This window comes from Hydra vulgaris, chromosome 08 (assembly GCF_038396675.1).
Source record: "Hydra vulgaris chromosome 08, alternate assembly HydraT2T_AEP".
Taxonomy (NCBI): domain Eukaryota; kingdom Metazoa; phylum Cnidaria; class Hydrozoa; order Anthoathecata; family Hydridae; genus Hydra; species Hydra vulgaris.
In genome coordinates, this window is record NC_088927.1 from 11,852,121 (window position 1) to 11,869,606 (window position 17,486).

The 17,486-nt window shown below is 28.2% G+C and overlaps 1 non-coding gene across 1 annotated transcript; it reads left to right on the forward strand.

Moving 5' to 3' along the window:
* The first annotated feature begins 12,277 nt into the window (after nt 1–12,277).
* trnaa-agc (transfer RNA alanine (anticodon AGC)) lies at nt 12,278–12,350 on the forward strand. Its single transcript has one exon. It is a non-coding gene; the product is annotated as a tRNA-Ala (tRNA).
* Nucleotides 12,351–17,486: the final 5,136 nt, after the last annotated feature.

The window sequence follows — 17,486 nt, forward strand, 5'->3', positions numbered from 1 at the left end:
TATTATTCACACTAAATATGACTCACTTTGAATTTCACTATTACCTTGTTGTAGTTGTTTTGGATCATGATATACATGTCGGCTGGGCTCTTCCACCTTCGTTTTTAGAGTTCACACTTTTTTTAAAAACTTTATTTTTAATTGTAATTCTGTGTATACACATCAATTAATTCATTTTTGCGTTTTTCTAATGGCATTCTTACTCTGTTCAACAAATTTGGTATCAACTATAACACACAAGAATAGCGCCTTTTTATTGAGCAACAAAAAGTTGTGAACACGGAGAGCGCCATTGCTCTCCGTACTCACCACTACCTATACTTTCAAATTACAGCAAAGACAATGTTTTAATGGTGAATCGCTACAAAGAAAAATGGTCACCTGCAATGCTAGCAGACTTTTACTGAATGTTGTTACGCGATGCCTTTTAATACTGTACACGCAAAATTTTACACTAAACACTTCTAGTGCTCGTAGAAAATGTTTGTAAGAATTTTGTAACTATTTATTACAGTTTATTGAATACTATGAAGTGTACTATAGTAGAAAAATATTTAAAAAAATAAAATTTAAAAAAAACAAAAACCATTCATTCAGTCACGATTTTTTAAAGAAGTAGTTTGTGATGGAGATAATGGTTCGTGATGGAAATAGACGGACTTCAAATTTTAAAACTGCAAAATAGAATAAGTATAAAACAGATAATGACTTTAACGGACATTTTTTTGGTGTTGTACAGTGTAATCTTTTTAAAGTAAAATTCAAAAAAACTTTTTTTTAATTTACATTAAGTTAAGCCAGTATACACGCTTTAGTTGGCCCAACTGACGGGCCAATATTGGCTATAGTTGGCTAACTGTTGGCATTTCGTACCAACCATTAACCGACTGTATACCGCGTGTTTTTGAATCGTAAAAGTTTCCCGTAAGTTTTAAAGTAGACTTTTTAACTATTAATAAGAAGTTAAAATACAGCTAAAATGTATATGTGCGTATATAGTAGTATGTTTACGTGTGTATTTCTGAATATATATATATATATATATATATATATATATATATATATATATATATATATATATATATATATATATATATATATATATATATATATATATATAAATTAGTAAAAAACACTTATCTAACTTTTTTCTTCAACTTTAAGTTTCACCATTGCTGGATCATCAGGAAGAGCTACTAAATCTCAAAAAAAATTCAATTTATATAAAAAAATATTTTCTAGGAAGTTATATATTATTATAACTAAAAAATTAAAAAAAAATTTTAATTACTATATTTTTTGGTTAACGGGAAGTTACAGAAAGTAATTATTAGATAAATTTCTTTGGAATGGGGAGAACTTAATTTGGTCATTTGTTTTTATAATTTTTTAAGAGGTATTTATTTTCGTACCTACATTTAGAAATTAATTCAGATTTTTTATTTAATAAATTTTCCTGATTTAAATGAGTAATTATTTCAAATTTTTTTTGCAAACATAGCATACATTTTTTTGGAAATATTTTTATAGGCAGGGGCAGATTTAAGAATAAACCATTGTAAATTAAAATTTTTATTTTTCTCTTTTAAATCCCAAATATATTTTGACAGCATAGTCTCTTTTGAATATTTTTTGTGTTAAAACGATTGTTTGTGGTTGGCATAACGTTTTTTCCATTACCCTCGGTTAAGCAAATATATTGTTTGTCAGGGTTGTTTTGTGAGGAAACAATTCACTTTTAAATTACATTTTTCGAACAGCATTTTCCATTTAGAGGGCAATCTATTTTTTGTTTACAATTACAATAATCAGTGTTTTTTTCTTATATATGTTCATTTTTATTAATTAACGCGTAGTTGTGGCCTTTTATAATTCTTTCTAAATTTTTTGTACAACTATAACTTACTTTAATGGTATTTCTGTTAAAAATCTTATGCAATTTATTAGAGGGAGGAAAATGTTTGTCTACTAATTTTAGAAAAATTTTACCTATATTTGTTGAAACATTTTTGCTGTACATTTTACCTATATTTGTTGAAACATTTTTGCTGTATTGTTGAACCAAATTATGTTTCTATTTCTGCTACGCTTTTTTGCAATTTTCTTTTCAAATTTTAGCTCAAAATTTTGAAAGCCACTTTTTTTTTTTTTATCTTCATAAACGCGTAAAAATATTTTCATTATAAAAGTTTTGGTTTAGCCTATTGTTAATTGAAATTGGAATTTGTTTTAAAACTTGAGGGCGAACCATCCCCATATTTTCTTTACTATTTTTATCTAAACTCATATTCATCAACAAATTTCAAGTTTCATGCAATAATCTCTTAGTGTTCAGTTTTTATGACCTGCAATGTTTACAGCCCCCTCAAATTGAGGGGGGTTTAAACTTTATATGGTCATAATTTTTGAAAATTAAAAGATTATTGCATGAAATTTGAAATTTGTTGATGAATATAAATTAAGATAAAAATAGTAAAGAAAATATTTTATAAATTTGTTGCTCCCACGTTAAGGGCTGGGTGGGCCCAAAAATTAGGGTTTTTTTGTTCCCAAACTCCAATCACCCCAATTCTTTGCAAAACATTCTTTTTTGATAAGCATAAACATACAAAAGTTTGGAGTTTGCACAATTCCTGTAAGTGTCAAAACTCAAACATCTAAATATATATATATATATATATATATATATATATATATATATATATATTATATATATATATATATATATATATATATATATATATATATATATATATATATATATATATATATATATATATATATATATGGTATAGCTTATATGGTATTATTTTTAGCACTTCCCTAAACAACTACTTTTATGCCCTTATTGTTATTGACAAAAATCTATCGATACATTGATTTTCGATTCATATATGATGTTTTTCTTTGTATTTACTTTTTTGTTTTTTCATTTCAGATTTATCATATGATGGATTTATGCGAAAATTTTTTCTTAGCCGTTAAGGAGAATTGATGTTGTTCTTTGTTTAATTTAATTTGTTTAAATATATTAGTTTTAATAAATAAATGTTTGTTTGTTCTTGGTTTTTTACTTATTTGTTTTCAGATTCTTAAGTACTAGGCAACTTAGCTAAGCAAGTTTTTTTTTTTTCTTTTTTAGAGCAATTGGAAAGAACTGAAAGCTGTTTTTAAGTGCATTCGGAAAGAACTGAAGTGTTTTTTAGTCACTTCACACAGTATAACTGGTACTGATTTGAGTAAGTTCACTATTTTTTTATTTATTTTATATTGGATTTATTTTATATTAGATATATATTTTATGTATTTAACATGGAAAACTGACTGTAATTTGTTGACACAAAAGTGACAAACAAATTACAGCCAGTAATTTGTTAATCACTTACTTAAATAATTTTGTGCATTGTAGTCAAGATTTTTTGTTAAATTAAAAATAATTGATGTAAATAAATATTGTTTAATATTTTTGATAAACGACTCATGTATATAAACATAAAAAGATATGGATTTTAATAAATCTTAAGTTTAAATATAGTCTTTGATTAGAAAAAATCACAATTTGTAAGATTCTTTTACATTTTTTTATTATTCAGTTGTAACAATAGTAATATTACTGATAATATGTTTAATGATAATAGTGAAATTGAAATGGATAACATAAGGCTCAAAGAAGTTATTAATGTAAATGCTAATAGGCAACTTGAAAATAGTTTTTATCAAGTGAAAGAGATAGATCTAGGCAAGATGAAATTAATCGTTGTTGAAATCTAAGAAATGCTGCTCAGTGAGCAGAAAACTTACTTGCCAGAATTAAGTGTCAAGCAGTGTTAATGTCTGTTAATTTTATTTTACTTTAGACAATTTAGAACAAAGCAAAGTATGAATTTTACTATTTATAGTAACAATTAATAACAGTTTTAAATTTAAATGATTTTAAATTTTTTTATAATTTCAAACATAATTATGTTCTTCTTTCTTCTTTTTTTTTTGTTGCCTTTGTCATCACTTGATTAGTTTGCTTACTGTTGAAACATAGTTTTAATTTTGTAAATTTAATATGATGCGAAATTTACTCTATTAATCATTAGTCAGCTGTTAAAGAGAAGCTGGAGCTTAATTAAGAAATTCTGGAAATTAAATCAAGGTAAAAATAATTTTGTTTACTGGCAACATAATAAAACCAGTTACTACTATTTATCGCGTGTTTTACTTTTTTTAACATGCTGCTTTGGAAACAAATTCTTTCTCTCCCTCTCTCTCTTAGATGAGAGGGAGAATTAATAAAACTTATGTAATTACTGAGCTCTTATGTATTTCTTAATACCACAATTGATAATGACCATTTATAAAAAATATTTTACGAGTTGCTTACTATTTTATGGCATAATTGTTCAAATTGTTTAACGATTGTCTCGATTGTTCAAACATTGTAATAAATAAAATCTTTTTAGTCCAAGTATTTTACTTGATAAAATATTTTGTTAAGTTGTGGTGTTATTTGCCAGTGTAATTACATTGTGTTGTCTAGCCTTTTTATAATCTTTTCTTTTTTAATTACTCTGGAGACACAGTAATGTGTGCTTACAAATATTTTATGCTATGCGCTATTGTTACTGTGTTTTGTGTGATAGACCTAGGCTGTTATAGCTATTTTTTTATTCTATATATTTCTGCTATATTATTATCTTAATTCTACTAACAATAAAATGCAAATAATACTTTTTTAATTAAAAATTGTAATTTCTTTTTTCATTTTTTTTTAGGTATTTGCAGGCTTTACTTGAATTTCTTTTTCTGGTACCTGTGTTGTGACAGATTTAACTTAACTGATGTTAATACGGTCTTTATGTCGTTAACTTTAAGCAATGACACTGCTGATAGGGAGTCAAAGTTAAAATATTATTTATAGATAAGTTTGTATTTAATTTTTTAGATAATATATCAAATTATTAATGTATTTTCGTTATTGATTTAATTACTCAAAAACTACCAGCAAGCAACCCTTAATACGGGTATTAAGGGTTGCTTACTGCTAGTTTTTTATTATTGTTACTGATCTAAATTTCTACTGTTATTATAATTGTAGTTGTTAATGTTATTACTACTGTTATTATTACAATGATCATTACTGTATTATTACACAGGTCAACAATAAAAAAAAATGTTCTGGTGCCGAGTCAACAATTTGTTTTTGTATAGCATTTCTCATTTTGATTTCAAATATGCAACTCATTTTTCATTATCACTCCAGGTTGTAAAGATAGTTGTAAACATTTATAACATTTGCACTTTCAATTAAAGTGCAAAAGCGAATTTAAAAAATCGCGAAAAAAATCATATAGTTGGGCCGGTAATGGTATCAGCTGTTAGCCAACTGTTTTATTACTGTTTGATCCTAATAACCAACTATTAGCTAGTTGGGCCAACAGTCGGCTATTTAGTTGGTACCGTGAAAAAAACGTAACGATTTTACTAACACTTAGCCAACTGTTTAATAAACTGTTGGTACAATTAACGACCCCTAGAGTAATATATATATATATATATATATATATATATATATATATATATATATATATATATATATATATATATATATATATATATATATATATATATATATATATATGTATTATGTATTATTAATAGTAGTAGTAATATGTATATATATATATATATATATATATATATATATATATATATATATATATATATGTATTATGTATTATTAATAGTAGTAGTAATATGTATATATATATATATATATATATATATATGTATTATGTATTATTAATAGTAGTAGTAATATGTATATATATATGTATATATATATATATATATATATATATATATATATATATATATATATATATATATATATATATATATATATATATATATATATATATATATATATATATATATATATATATATATATATAGTATCGGACAAAACGAGTGCAACCAAATAATGCTAATTTAGTTTCTTTATATAAAAGTGCTGCGTTTTTTCAATTTAGAGAAATAACTATGTAACTGTTTAGAGACAAAGTTCTTCAAGTATTATTCATCACAAAGTTCATTATTTGTACACGAAAATTAATAAATTAATCAAAAGTATTAAAAAAAGTTGATTTCCTTCTGGACAAAACAAGTGCAACTCGACAAAATGTTGACCAAGCTGTATTTCGCTATCAATATTTCGTGGCGAATCCTTTGTTGTCGATCACAGCCTTGCATCTTCGAGGCATAGATTCGATCAGGTGATCAATGAAACTTTGTGGAATTGCTGCCCAGGCCTTTTGGATTTGTTCAAACAGTTGATCCTTATTACGAACACCTTCACGATTAATTCTGCGGTTGGCGATCTCCCACAGGTTGTCAATAGGGTTGAGATCCGGAGATTGAGGCGGCCAATCCATCACCGATAGGTGGTTGTCTTACAACCACTGCTTGACTACTTTTGCAGTGTGTTTCGGATCGTTGTCTTGCTGAAAAACCCATTTTATTGGCATATTCCATTCAGCATGAGGTAACATAACATCTTTCAGGATATTTTTATACATGAAACGGTCCATTATTCCATCGTTTCGATGTATTGGACCTAGACCGTTAGCAGAAAAACACCCCCAGACCATTACTTTGCCTCCACCATGCTTCACGGTCTTATGGCAGTAACGTAAATCGAGGCGTTTTCCGGCCGGTCGACGTACACGGCAAATGCCGTCGCTCCCAATGATGTTGAACTTCAATTCATCACTGAACAGGACAGTTCGCCATTTCTGCACATTCCAGTCAATATGAGATGTAGTAAACAGAAGTCATTTCTTCGGGTTTTTTAGTGCAATCAGCGGTTTCTTTGCAGGGCGTCGAGAAAAAAATCCGGCTTTAACAGCACGTCGTCTGATTGTTCGGTCCGATACAGGCAGCTCTAATTGCTTTTGTATCTCAACTGATGATATCCAGGGATCCTTCTTGACGGATTTGACGATCATAGAACCCTCTCTAGAAGTGGTGGAACGCAGTCTTCCACCTTTGTTATCTGCTGCGAACTTCACCGTAAAACGATTTTTGGAACATAGTCTTGACACGGTCCATTTTTCATGCGATGTTTATCACAAATACTTTTTTGTGACATTCCACTTACGTAATCGCCAATAATTATCTTTCTTAGTTCCAATCCAAGACTGTCGGGAGCCATTTTTGTACTTGAAGTCATAAAAATAATAAAAATAAATAATCACGCTTCTCAAGGCTTACCGTGTTACATCTACCTTGTGATGATACAATAATGCTCTGTGGAACACAAAGTCTTGGTTGGATGTGGACTGTATTAATGTAATGAATCACTTGTTGTATTTCACTTCTTGTATTGATGTTCTTCGATAAAACACTTTGATAAAACTCACTTCGATAAACTGTCTTGATAATACTGACTGATTGACTTCCATATACTGACTGAATAACATGTCGATTTACATGTCTCTTATATAGTAAAATGAACCTGTGTGAACCTGTTCTGGAAGGTTCTAAATGCTTCTTTTTGATGCTTCTGGAAGCTTCTGGATGCGTCTGGATGCTTCTGAATGTTTCTGGAAACTTCTGGAAGCTTCTGCATGCTTCTGGAAACTTCTGGATACTTTCTTTAATTATTGAAAAATTTCCATGACGTTGACACGGACCAGACTTAAGAAAATGAAACAAACCAAAAAAGTTGCACTTGTTTTGTCCGCTGCAAAATGGCAATTTGTCAACGAAATTCTGCCTGTGTGCTGTCACCTGTCAGCTGATTGCTCATGTCATGGCATGCTATGACTCCAGACTCCTGAACTATTTGCTGTGGTAGTATAGTTCGTTTCGTTTTTAAGACATGTAAAATTAGGAACACTTTTTAGCATTGTTCGATGTTGGTTGCAAATGTTTCGTCCAATACTGTATATATATATATATATATATATATATATATATATATATATATATATATATATATATATATATATATATATATATATATATATATATATATATATATATATATATATGCATATGCATACAGAAATACACACGCAAACATACTACTATATACGCACATATACATTTTAGCTGTATTTTAACTCCTATTAATAGTTAAACAGTCTACTTTAAAACTTACGGGAAATCTTTATGATTCAAAAACACGCGGTATACAGTCGGTTAATGGTTGGTACAAAATGCCAATGGTGAGCCAACTATAGCCAATACTGGCTCGTCAGTTGGGCCAACTAAAGCGTGTTTACTGGGCATAAACTTAATTTGCTGGGTGGCAAGACTGCAAATCTTATAGAGGCAAACACTATACATTTTACTATTATTATGTAGGGGAGAGTGGGGTATTGGCGAACACCTAAGCGGGAATGCGAATTAAAGACACCAGTTATACAAAATTGATCATATTTATTGCTTATCAATTAGTTTAACTACTCAGTCACAAACCCTCAAAAGGAATTTTTAAAAATCTTATTATAAAATAAAAATTTATGCAAGAAATAAAACCATTGGTGTTCGGAATTACCCTGCCTACGTGGGGTAATTCCGAACACATTGGGGGGCAATCACAAGCACTGTTGTGTAATAGCGAATAAAAAGCTAATTGTAATAACTAAGTCTAAAAACTATATTATGCAACAAAAACAAAAAAAAGGAGTGACTTTATTTCCATAGAAGCTACAACAGAGTGTTACTCAAGAAAAAAGTTGCATAAAATTATCAGAAAAATTTAAAATCAAATTATAGTGAACAACATCCGCAGCTTCATTACACTACTGCACGTCTGGAACTGAGCATAGGATCCCTTCTCAGCAGGTAAAAAAAAATTGTCGAATTTATTTTTTTACAATGCTGTTTTGACCATGTTCGGAGTTACCCCGCGTTCGCCATTACCCCACTCTCCCCTACATTATCGTTCATTATTATTCAAATGGTCGTACTTTTGGAAATAAGATATCAAAACTTTACTTACTATTCGGAGAAAAACTGAAAATTAAATTTACCTGAATTATATTTTATTTTTTATTATATTATTATTTTTTTTACAAATAAATTAGTATTAAGTTCCATTCTTGGCATTTTACTTAACGACTTATTTAATTTGTCGAAGTCAATTTTATGCCACTAACTAATAAGTTTTTTCCCCATTTTATACATCATTAATCATTAGTTTTAACATTACTTTTAATTTCTGCCATTAAAATTTGATAGGAGAGAGATCTTGTGATTGGGGAGGCTAAATCATTCTATTCAGTACTTGATCATTCTCGAACTCTGTCAAATAACTTATACATTGTTCTGAGGAACTTGTTTTAGATTTAAGCTTTTACTAATTTTCTTTTAAAAAAATAATTGACTTCCCGTTAACCCAACTTTCCAAAAGTATAGCATGAGTTTATAAGTTTCTAAGTAAACTACTTTTTCCATTGTTCCCTCTCTATTTACAATGTCACGTGTGGCATTCCACTCAAAACAGCTCCACACCTTAGCACTACATCCCACATGTTTTAAAGTCGATAATACACATTATTTTATCATTCATTCAACAAATTTTTTTTCAAACTGAAAATCTTCTCTTGAAACTTATAATTTCAAACTTCGATAGGTCGATCCACGTTTACAATCATTGATGGTCCATTTTCTTATATAGTTTTGCCCACTTTAGAATTTTTATTATTCTTATAATTTTTTTCATAGCATTTAAACCAAAATACTTTTATGTTTATTAAATTTTCATAGTGCAAAAATAAACATAAAAAATAGTTAAATAAAAAATAGCGTTTTTAAAAAAAGTTAATGTCATTCGAATAATTATGAACGGTATTGTACGTTTCATTATGAACGGTAATGTAAGTATGAACGGTAATGTATATATATGTATATTTCATAACTAACCTGAAACTAAAATGTTTATTTTAGTTTAAGATTAGCACAAGGAAGGAAGCACACACCTCCTATGGTGATAAACAAAACACAGACAGAATAGTTTTTATAGTGGATTTTCGATGTAAATGCTGTTTACAGAAAAGGAAAAAGATAATAGAGGGAGAATAAAAGGAAAAAGAAAATCGAGGGAAAATAAAAGGGAATCTTTACAATCCTTAAAGTTAAAAAAAAGACTTTTTTTTCCTGATTTAAAAGATCATGAGGTTTAGAACGTCTTCTTGTGCGGGTGCGCATCTGTTATATATTCTCGGACAAATCCGTTCTTCGCTTCAAGGACCAATCCGAAGATTACATTATATTGAATGACATTAGGGGAGAGTGGGGCACCATGACACACTTTTGGTTTTTGCTTAGTAACAATTTTTTAATTGGTATATTTTTTCGATGATTGGTTTAATTTGTAGAACAAATTTATGCCCACAAAATTAAATTTATAAGGTAATAAAATATAACAAGGTAAACTTGCAAGACTATTTGAAGTAAAATTAGAAATTTGTTTTTAAACTCACCTATGGGGTTTCTTGATACACCCTATAAGGTTTTTAAAAAAGTAAATAGAAAGTATAAAACGTTGAGAAAAGACAGATTTTTACTAGAAAGATAATCGAAATAATAATTATAACACAAGTAATGCATCCAACGGTCCGAACCACATTTTAGAAGTCTAGATATTTAAAACGATATATCGTTATTAATGTCATTCTTAAACGTCGATACATAATGGCTTTGTATCGAATTGTGTTCTCCCCCCCCCCCTCCTTTTCCCCCTATACTCCGCCCCTCCCCCGAAAGAATGTGATTTTTGGTTTTTTTGACGAATTTAGTCGCCTAAACGGCTAATCTAATCTTATAAAAAAAAGCGTGTATGATACACGCCTTTTTTTTAAAAAAAAGATTAAATTAGGAAATTAAATTTCATTTTAAAATGAAATAATTTTAAAACGCCTAAATTTTAGGTTTAGATAATTAGTCTATTGTAAAGAGTTTCTTAGCTAACAAAAATGGAATACAATGTTTATTCGAGTTCCTGACCACTTTGAACTTAAAACTTATATTTCTGAAAACGGGTATTTTGTAATTAATGACTAGGCCCTTCAGTAGGGTTCTGACATTTTTTGAATCTGTTGTGGCCATACTTCTATAACCTGAGAAATGTTGAGTAATTGATAAAAAACTGGTTTAATGGTAGTCTAGTTGCAAAAATTGATAATAGCGTGATTTTTCATAGATCTTCCATCAATTTAACGCCTCGTTCAGCAATGATGTTTGTTCTTGGAATATGAGCTACACTATCTTCTTTGCTTCAGTGTTTCATAAAGCACTTTAAAGTAGCTGTACACTTAATTTCAGTCAATGCATCAAGCATATAGTCATATGATTTATCATCAAATAATTGTTTGCTGAACCAAAGGTTTTTCCATTGATTTGCAATAAAAGTTGCTGCACTTTCAAGTTCACACCTTCATGTTGGTATAAGAAAATAGGCAAGAAGAACATATGATGCTCAAGAGTTCCATCTAGCACTGCGCAATGGAGGAAGCTCGTGCCACTTAATTTTTGGTAATTTTTTATGATTCTTGAAGTAACTAAAAGCTTCACATAACTCATAAAGGAATTTGAAGTCATCTCGCCATCCCTGTACAATCTTTCGTAAATGTCTGAAAAAAAAATTTAACAATTTTAACAATTATTTTAAATTGAGAAAAAATAAACACATGAAATAACAACTTTTTGGTGGAAATTCCAAAAGTTAATTTAGAGTTTGACAAAAAAATCTTTTTTTGTTGGATCAAAAACTTGTAATAATCTTCCCAAAAAAATGAAAAAGAATGCTGCAATGATGTATATAACAAAACCATTTTTAAATATAAGATCTTTAAAAAGTTTATATTTTTTCTTTATATATTTCGTCTTATAGCTACTTAACATCAACCCTTAGGTTATTACGGCGTGAACGATTTTCAAGTTCATCATTTTTTTTTAAATTGTTAATTTCCCTGGCCATCAGACTGTTAGTTTCTACAACTTAATCTTCAACTTAATCTACAACTTTTAATGGACCTTAAAAAATAACATTAAAGTTTCCTTTATAGTATTATGGGTTTTTAATATTTATTTTTGAATTATTTGTTTTTGAATATTTATTGCATATTTTTAATCTTATGTTTTTATTTGATATTTATTCGCGTTTCATAAAAGCGTTTTGCACATTTCTTTATTTAAGGGCATTAATTTGCTTAAAAAAAGGATTTAAATATTTGTTTTTTAATTGTATTTATAAATTTAACTTTATAAATCTGTCAGAGGGGAACTAGCTCAGATGGTAGAGCGCTCGCTTAGCATGCGAGAGGTACGGGGATCGATGCCCCGGTTCTCCAATCTTTTTATGGACCAAATACGGCTTCATTTTTTTAATGATAGAGTAAAACTTTTTTTTAACTTTTAAACTTTTTTTAAAACATGAAATGATAATATCATTAAAATATCATTAAAAAATTAAAATTAATACTAAAAAAATTTATTTTTTAATTAAATTATCAATTTTAAGTTTAATTCTAAGTCGAATACAAAAATCGAGATTTCTGATACAAAAATCGATATTTCCAACTTAATAAAATTGCAAGAAGTAGTTATACGGAGGAAAAGATTGGATATAAAGATATACCCCTCCATTTCCACACCCCTTTCCACACACACATAAATGTAGAATAAAGTTGATCATTTCATCAAGAGCCCGTAGCAACAAACTATATTTAGCCCTTTTGCTAAATATAGTTTGTTGCTAATATATTTTTTAACTGCTAGTTAAGGGTTATTCAGTTTACACTTTTATACTTTTTTTTCTTCTAAACTTACACTTTTTTGGCTTTTTTTGGCCTGCAAGGAATGAGTTAAAATATCCAGCAAAACCAGCAAAAAAACATTTTCTATGTTAAAGCATCGTAAGATTTTTCAATGCGTCGAATTTAAAATCAAACTTCATATATTATGGATCAAAAAGTTGTTGTTTTTTATCTCCGGACATAAAGCTCATTACAATGAATGTCTGAACAAAATTTGAAGTCAATTGGAAGAAAACAACTGCAATCTTTGCCAAAAAATTAGAAAAATAAAACAGATAAAAATACAAATAAAATTTAAAATATTCATTATAAAAACTTATAAAAACAGGATAAAATACCTCTTTTTCATATACTGTTCCATCTGTATCATTGTATTTATTATCGAACCCTTTCCTAGTTGCTCTAAGATTTTTCTTTGTTTTTTAATTTTTCTTTTTTTCTAACCTTAACTAGCCTTTGCTATGAGCGTTGCTAGGGGAAGCAAAGTTACCCTGCTAAAATAAATCTCTTTTATCAGTTATAAATTTTTTTCATATAAAGATCTATTTACTTTTAGATTCAACAATAGTTACTGTTTAAAATAATACGACTTTTGAAAATTCGCACTTTTTTATTAGTCTACCATCTTAATGTTGTATGAGTTTTAAAGGAGAGGCAAGATCTCGGTAGTTTTTCTATCCCGGTTAGATGGAATGATTTTTAAATTTAAGGAACAAAAACCAAAAAAACACATAAAAACGGCTCTTTGGTTTGCTTAACAATTCTGGAAAAATTTGTATTTTACTCATAGCTCAAGAGAACTCAAAAAGTTTCTTCTGCAACTTGGATTATTCTGCATTTTCTCTGTAGCCACGAAAGACTAAATTACATATTGGAAATAACGAAATGACACGTTGAAAGTAGAAAAATTAAACAAACAATGACCTTTATTTCTAATATATGGTGAAGATACAATATTATTCACACTAAATATGATTCACTTTGATTTTCAGTATTACCTCGTTGTAGCTGTTTTGGATCTTGATATACATGTCGGCTGGGCCCTTCCACCTTCGTTTTTAGAATTCACACTTTTTTTAAAAACTTTTTAATTGTAATTCTGTGTATACACAATCAACTGATTCATCCACCTGCTAGTTAAACTTATAGCTTTTCTCGTCTCGTTGTTTTAATAGCATTCTTGCTCTGTTCAACAAATTTAGTATCGCCCAAAACACACAAGAATAGCCCAAAACACACAAGAATTTTTTATTGATGCAACAAAAGTTGTAAGCACGGAGAGCTCCATTGCTCTCCGTACTCATCACTACCCATACTTTCAAATTACAGCAAAGACTTTGTTGTAATGGCGAATCACTACAAAAAAAAATGGTCACCTGCAATGCTAGCAGACTTTTATTGGATGTTGTTACGCGATGCCTTTTTAATACTGTACATGCAAAATTTTTACACTAAACACTTCTAGTGCTCGTAGAAAATGTTTGTACGAATTTTGTAACTATTTATTACAGTTTATTGACTACAATAAAGTGTACTATAGTAAAAAAATACTTTAAAAAATAAAGTTTTCAAAAAAATAATCATTCTCCAAAAAATCTCAATAATACCAAAACCAAATTACGATTTTTTAAAAAGTAGTTTGTGATGGAGATAGGTGGACTTCAAATTTTAAAAAAACAAATAGAATTAGTATAAAACAGAAATTGACTTTCATAGACTTTTTTTTTGGTGTTGTACAGTGTAATATTTTTAAAGTAATATTCAAAAAAAAAGTTTTTAAATTTACATTAAGTTCATCAGTAGAATTTTTTAAATTCCATACAAAATATTCAAAATCGAAATAATAAATTCAAAATACTTTAAATACTTATGAAATTGTCTATTGCAGAATGGTTTTTAGAACGCTACTTTATGTTAAAAATAATTCTTCATAAATTTAATTTGCATCTTGGGGCGAGGTCTGTGGCACTTTCGCAGTCTTGCCACCCAAGTTGGGTGGCAAGACTACAAAATCACGCCACTGATTATTTTTACAATATTATAGGGGCCAACATCATACTCTTTACTATTATTATGTACATTATCGTTCATAATTATTCGAATGGTCGTACTTTTGGATATAAGATATCAAAGTTTTACTTACTATTGGAAGAAAAACTGAAAATAACATTTACCTGAATTATATTTTATTTTTTATTATATTATTATTTTTTTTACAAATAAATTATTTTAAAGTACCATAAGATTAGTTTATAATTTACTTGCCTATTAATCACACTTAGCGACAATAACCGTCATACATATTCTTGGCATTCTACTAAACGACTTATTCAATTTGTCAAAGTCAATATTATGCCACTAACTTATTAGTTATTTTCCACATCTTATACATCATAAGTCATTAGTTTTTAACATTAGTTTTAATTTCTCCCATTAAAATTCGATAGGAGAGAGATCTTGTGATTGGGGAGGCTAAATCATTCTATTCAGTACTTGATCATTCTCGAACTCCATCAAATAACTTATACATTGTTCTGAGGAACTTGTTTTAGATTTAAGCTTTTACTAATTTTCTTTTAAAAAAATAAATGACTTCCCATTAACCCAACTTTCCAAAAGTATAGCATGACTTTTTAAGTTTCTAAGTAAACTATTTTTTCCATTGTTCCCTCTCTATTTACAATGTCACGTGTGGCATTCCACTCAAAACAGCTCCACACCTTAGCACTACATCCCACATGTTTTAAAGTCGATAATACACATTATTTTATCATTCATTCAACAAATTTTTTTTCAAACTGAAAATCTTCTCTTGAAACTTATAATTTCAAACTTCGATAGGTCGATCCACGTTTACAATCATTGATGGTCCATTTTCTTATATAGTTTTGCCCACTTTAGAATTTTTATTATTCTTATAATTTTTGTCATAGCATTTAAATCAAAACACTTTTATGTTTATTAAATTATCTCATAGTGCAAAAATAAACATAAAAATTAGTTAAATAAAAAATAGCATTTAAAAATAGTTAATGTCATTCGAATAATTATGAACGGTAGTGTATATCATTACTAACCTTAAACTAAAATGTTTATTATAGTTTAAGGTTAGTACAATGAAGGAAGCACTCACCTCCTGTGGTAATAAACAAAAACAGACAAAATAGCTATTTATTCCCTCTATTTTCTTTTTTAATAAAAAATAAAAAATAAAAGGAAAAACAAAATAGACGGAAAATAAAAGAGAATCTTTACAATCTTTTAAGTCAGAATTAAAAAGATTTGAGCTTTTTCTGATTTAAAAGATCATGAGGTTTAGTACGTCTACTTGTGTGGCTGCGCATCTGTTATATATTCTTGGACAAAACGTTTTTCACTTCAAGGACCAATCTGAAGATTACATTATATTGAATAACATTATGGGTGAGTGGGGCACCACAACACACTTTTGGTTTTTGCTTCGTAGCAATTTTTTTAATACGCGTCTTTTTTCGATGATTGGTTTAACTAGTAGAACAAATTTATAGCTACAAAATTAAGTTTATAAGTTAAAAAAATATAACAAGGTAAACTTGCAAGACTATTTAAAGTAAAATTAGAAATTTGTTTTCAACCCCACCTATGGGGCACCTTGATACACGCTATTAGGTTATTAAAAAAATAAATAAAAAGTATAAAACGTTGAGAAAAGACAGATTTTTACCTGAAAGATCGAGTTAATAATTATAATAGGATTTCGGTTACGTGACTTTTTCCGTGTCAAGTTCATCCTATAAATAAACGCGATTTTTTCGGCAACTTTTTCGGGAAATATTTTAGATCTAATTTCAAACCAAATTGCCCATTGTATACCTTTAGAAATGTTAAATAAAAATGTTGTTCTGTGAAGGTTATTCTTTAAAGTTCCTTAAAAAAGAAGCCAGAAAATTTTTCAAGCCGTTTTCTTCATAGTTACATTAATTTACACATTTTGACAAGCAAATATGCTTATTTACATTGATTTTTTGGCATTCCAACACCTCAAAAAAGAATATTAAGGTTATTAAATTATTTGATATTAGTTTTTATAACCATTTGTTTTTATATCTGGACTTATCAATTTTAGAAATACACTTTCCATCATTTTTTTGATTTTTTCCTTGGCGCTATTATGGTATTCCGTTTAACCTAAAAAGTTAGTTATCTACATTGATATTTAGAAAGCGCTTAATATTGTGTAAAGTGACTTTAATATTTAAATAGTTTTTTATATCTTGCTGTTTAAAATGCAGAATAGAGATCTGTATTTCTGGTATCAAAATTTAGAAGACAAAAGCTTAGCCAATGTGTGCAAAGTTTTTAGACAACATTTTTTTTCCAATTTCTAAATTATAAAAAATGACTTTACTTTGTTTGCGAAAATAAAAAGAGTGATTCAAAAAGTTAAGTTGCTCAATAAAAAAAAAGAAAGAAGGATTTTTGCTTTTAAATTTTATATTACCATAATCTGAAACAAATGTTCAACCACAATCAACGTTCAATTTACAATAAAAGCATAATTTGAAAAACGATCTCATACGTTTAAAAACAAAAATTTAATAACCTTAATCAATTGCTAGAAAATAGTAATCCAAAAGTTAAATTTGTTGTGTCAAGAAAAAAGAAATCTCAAAAAGTAATTAGGCCGTGCGA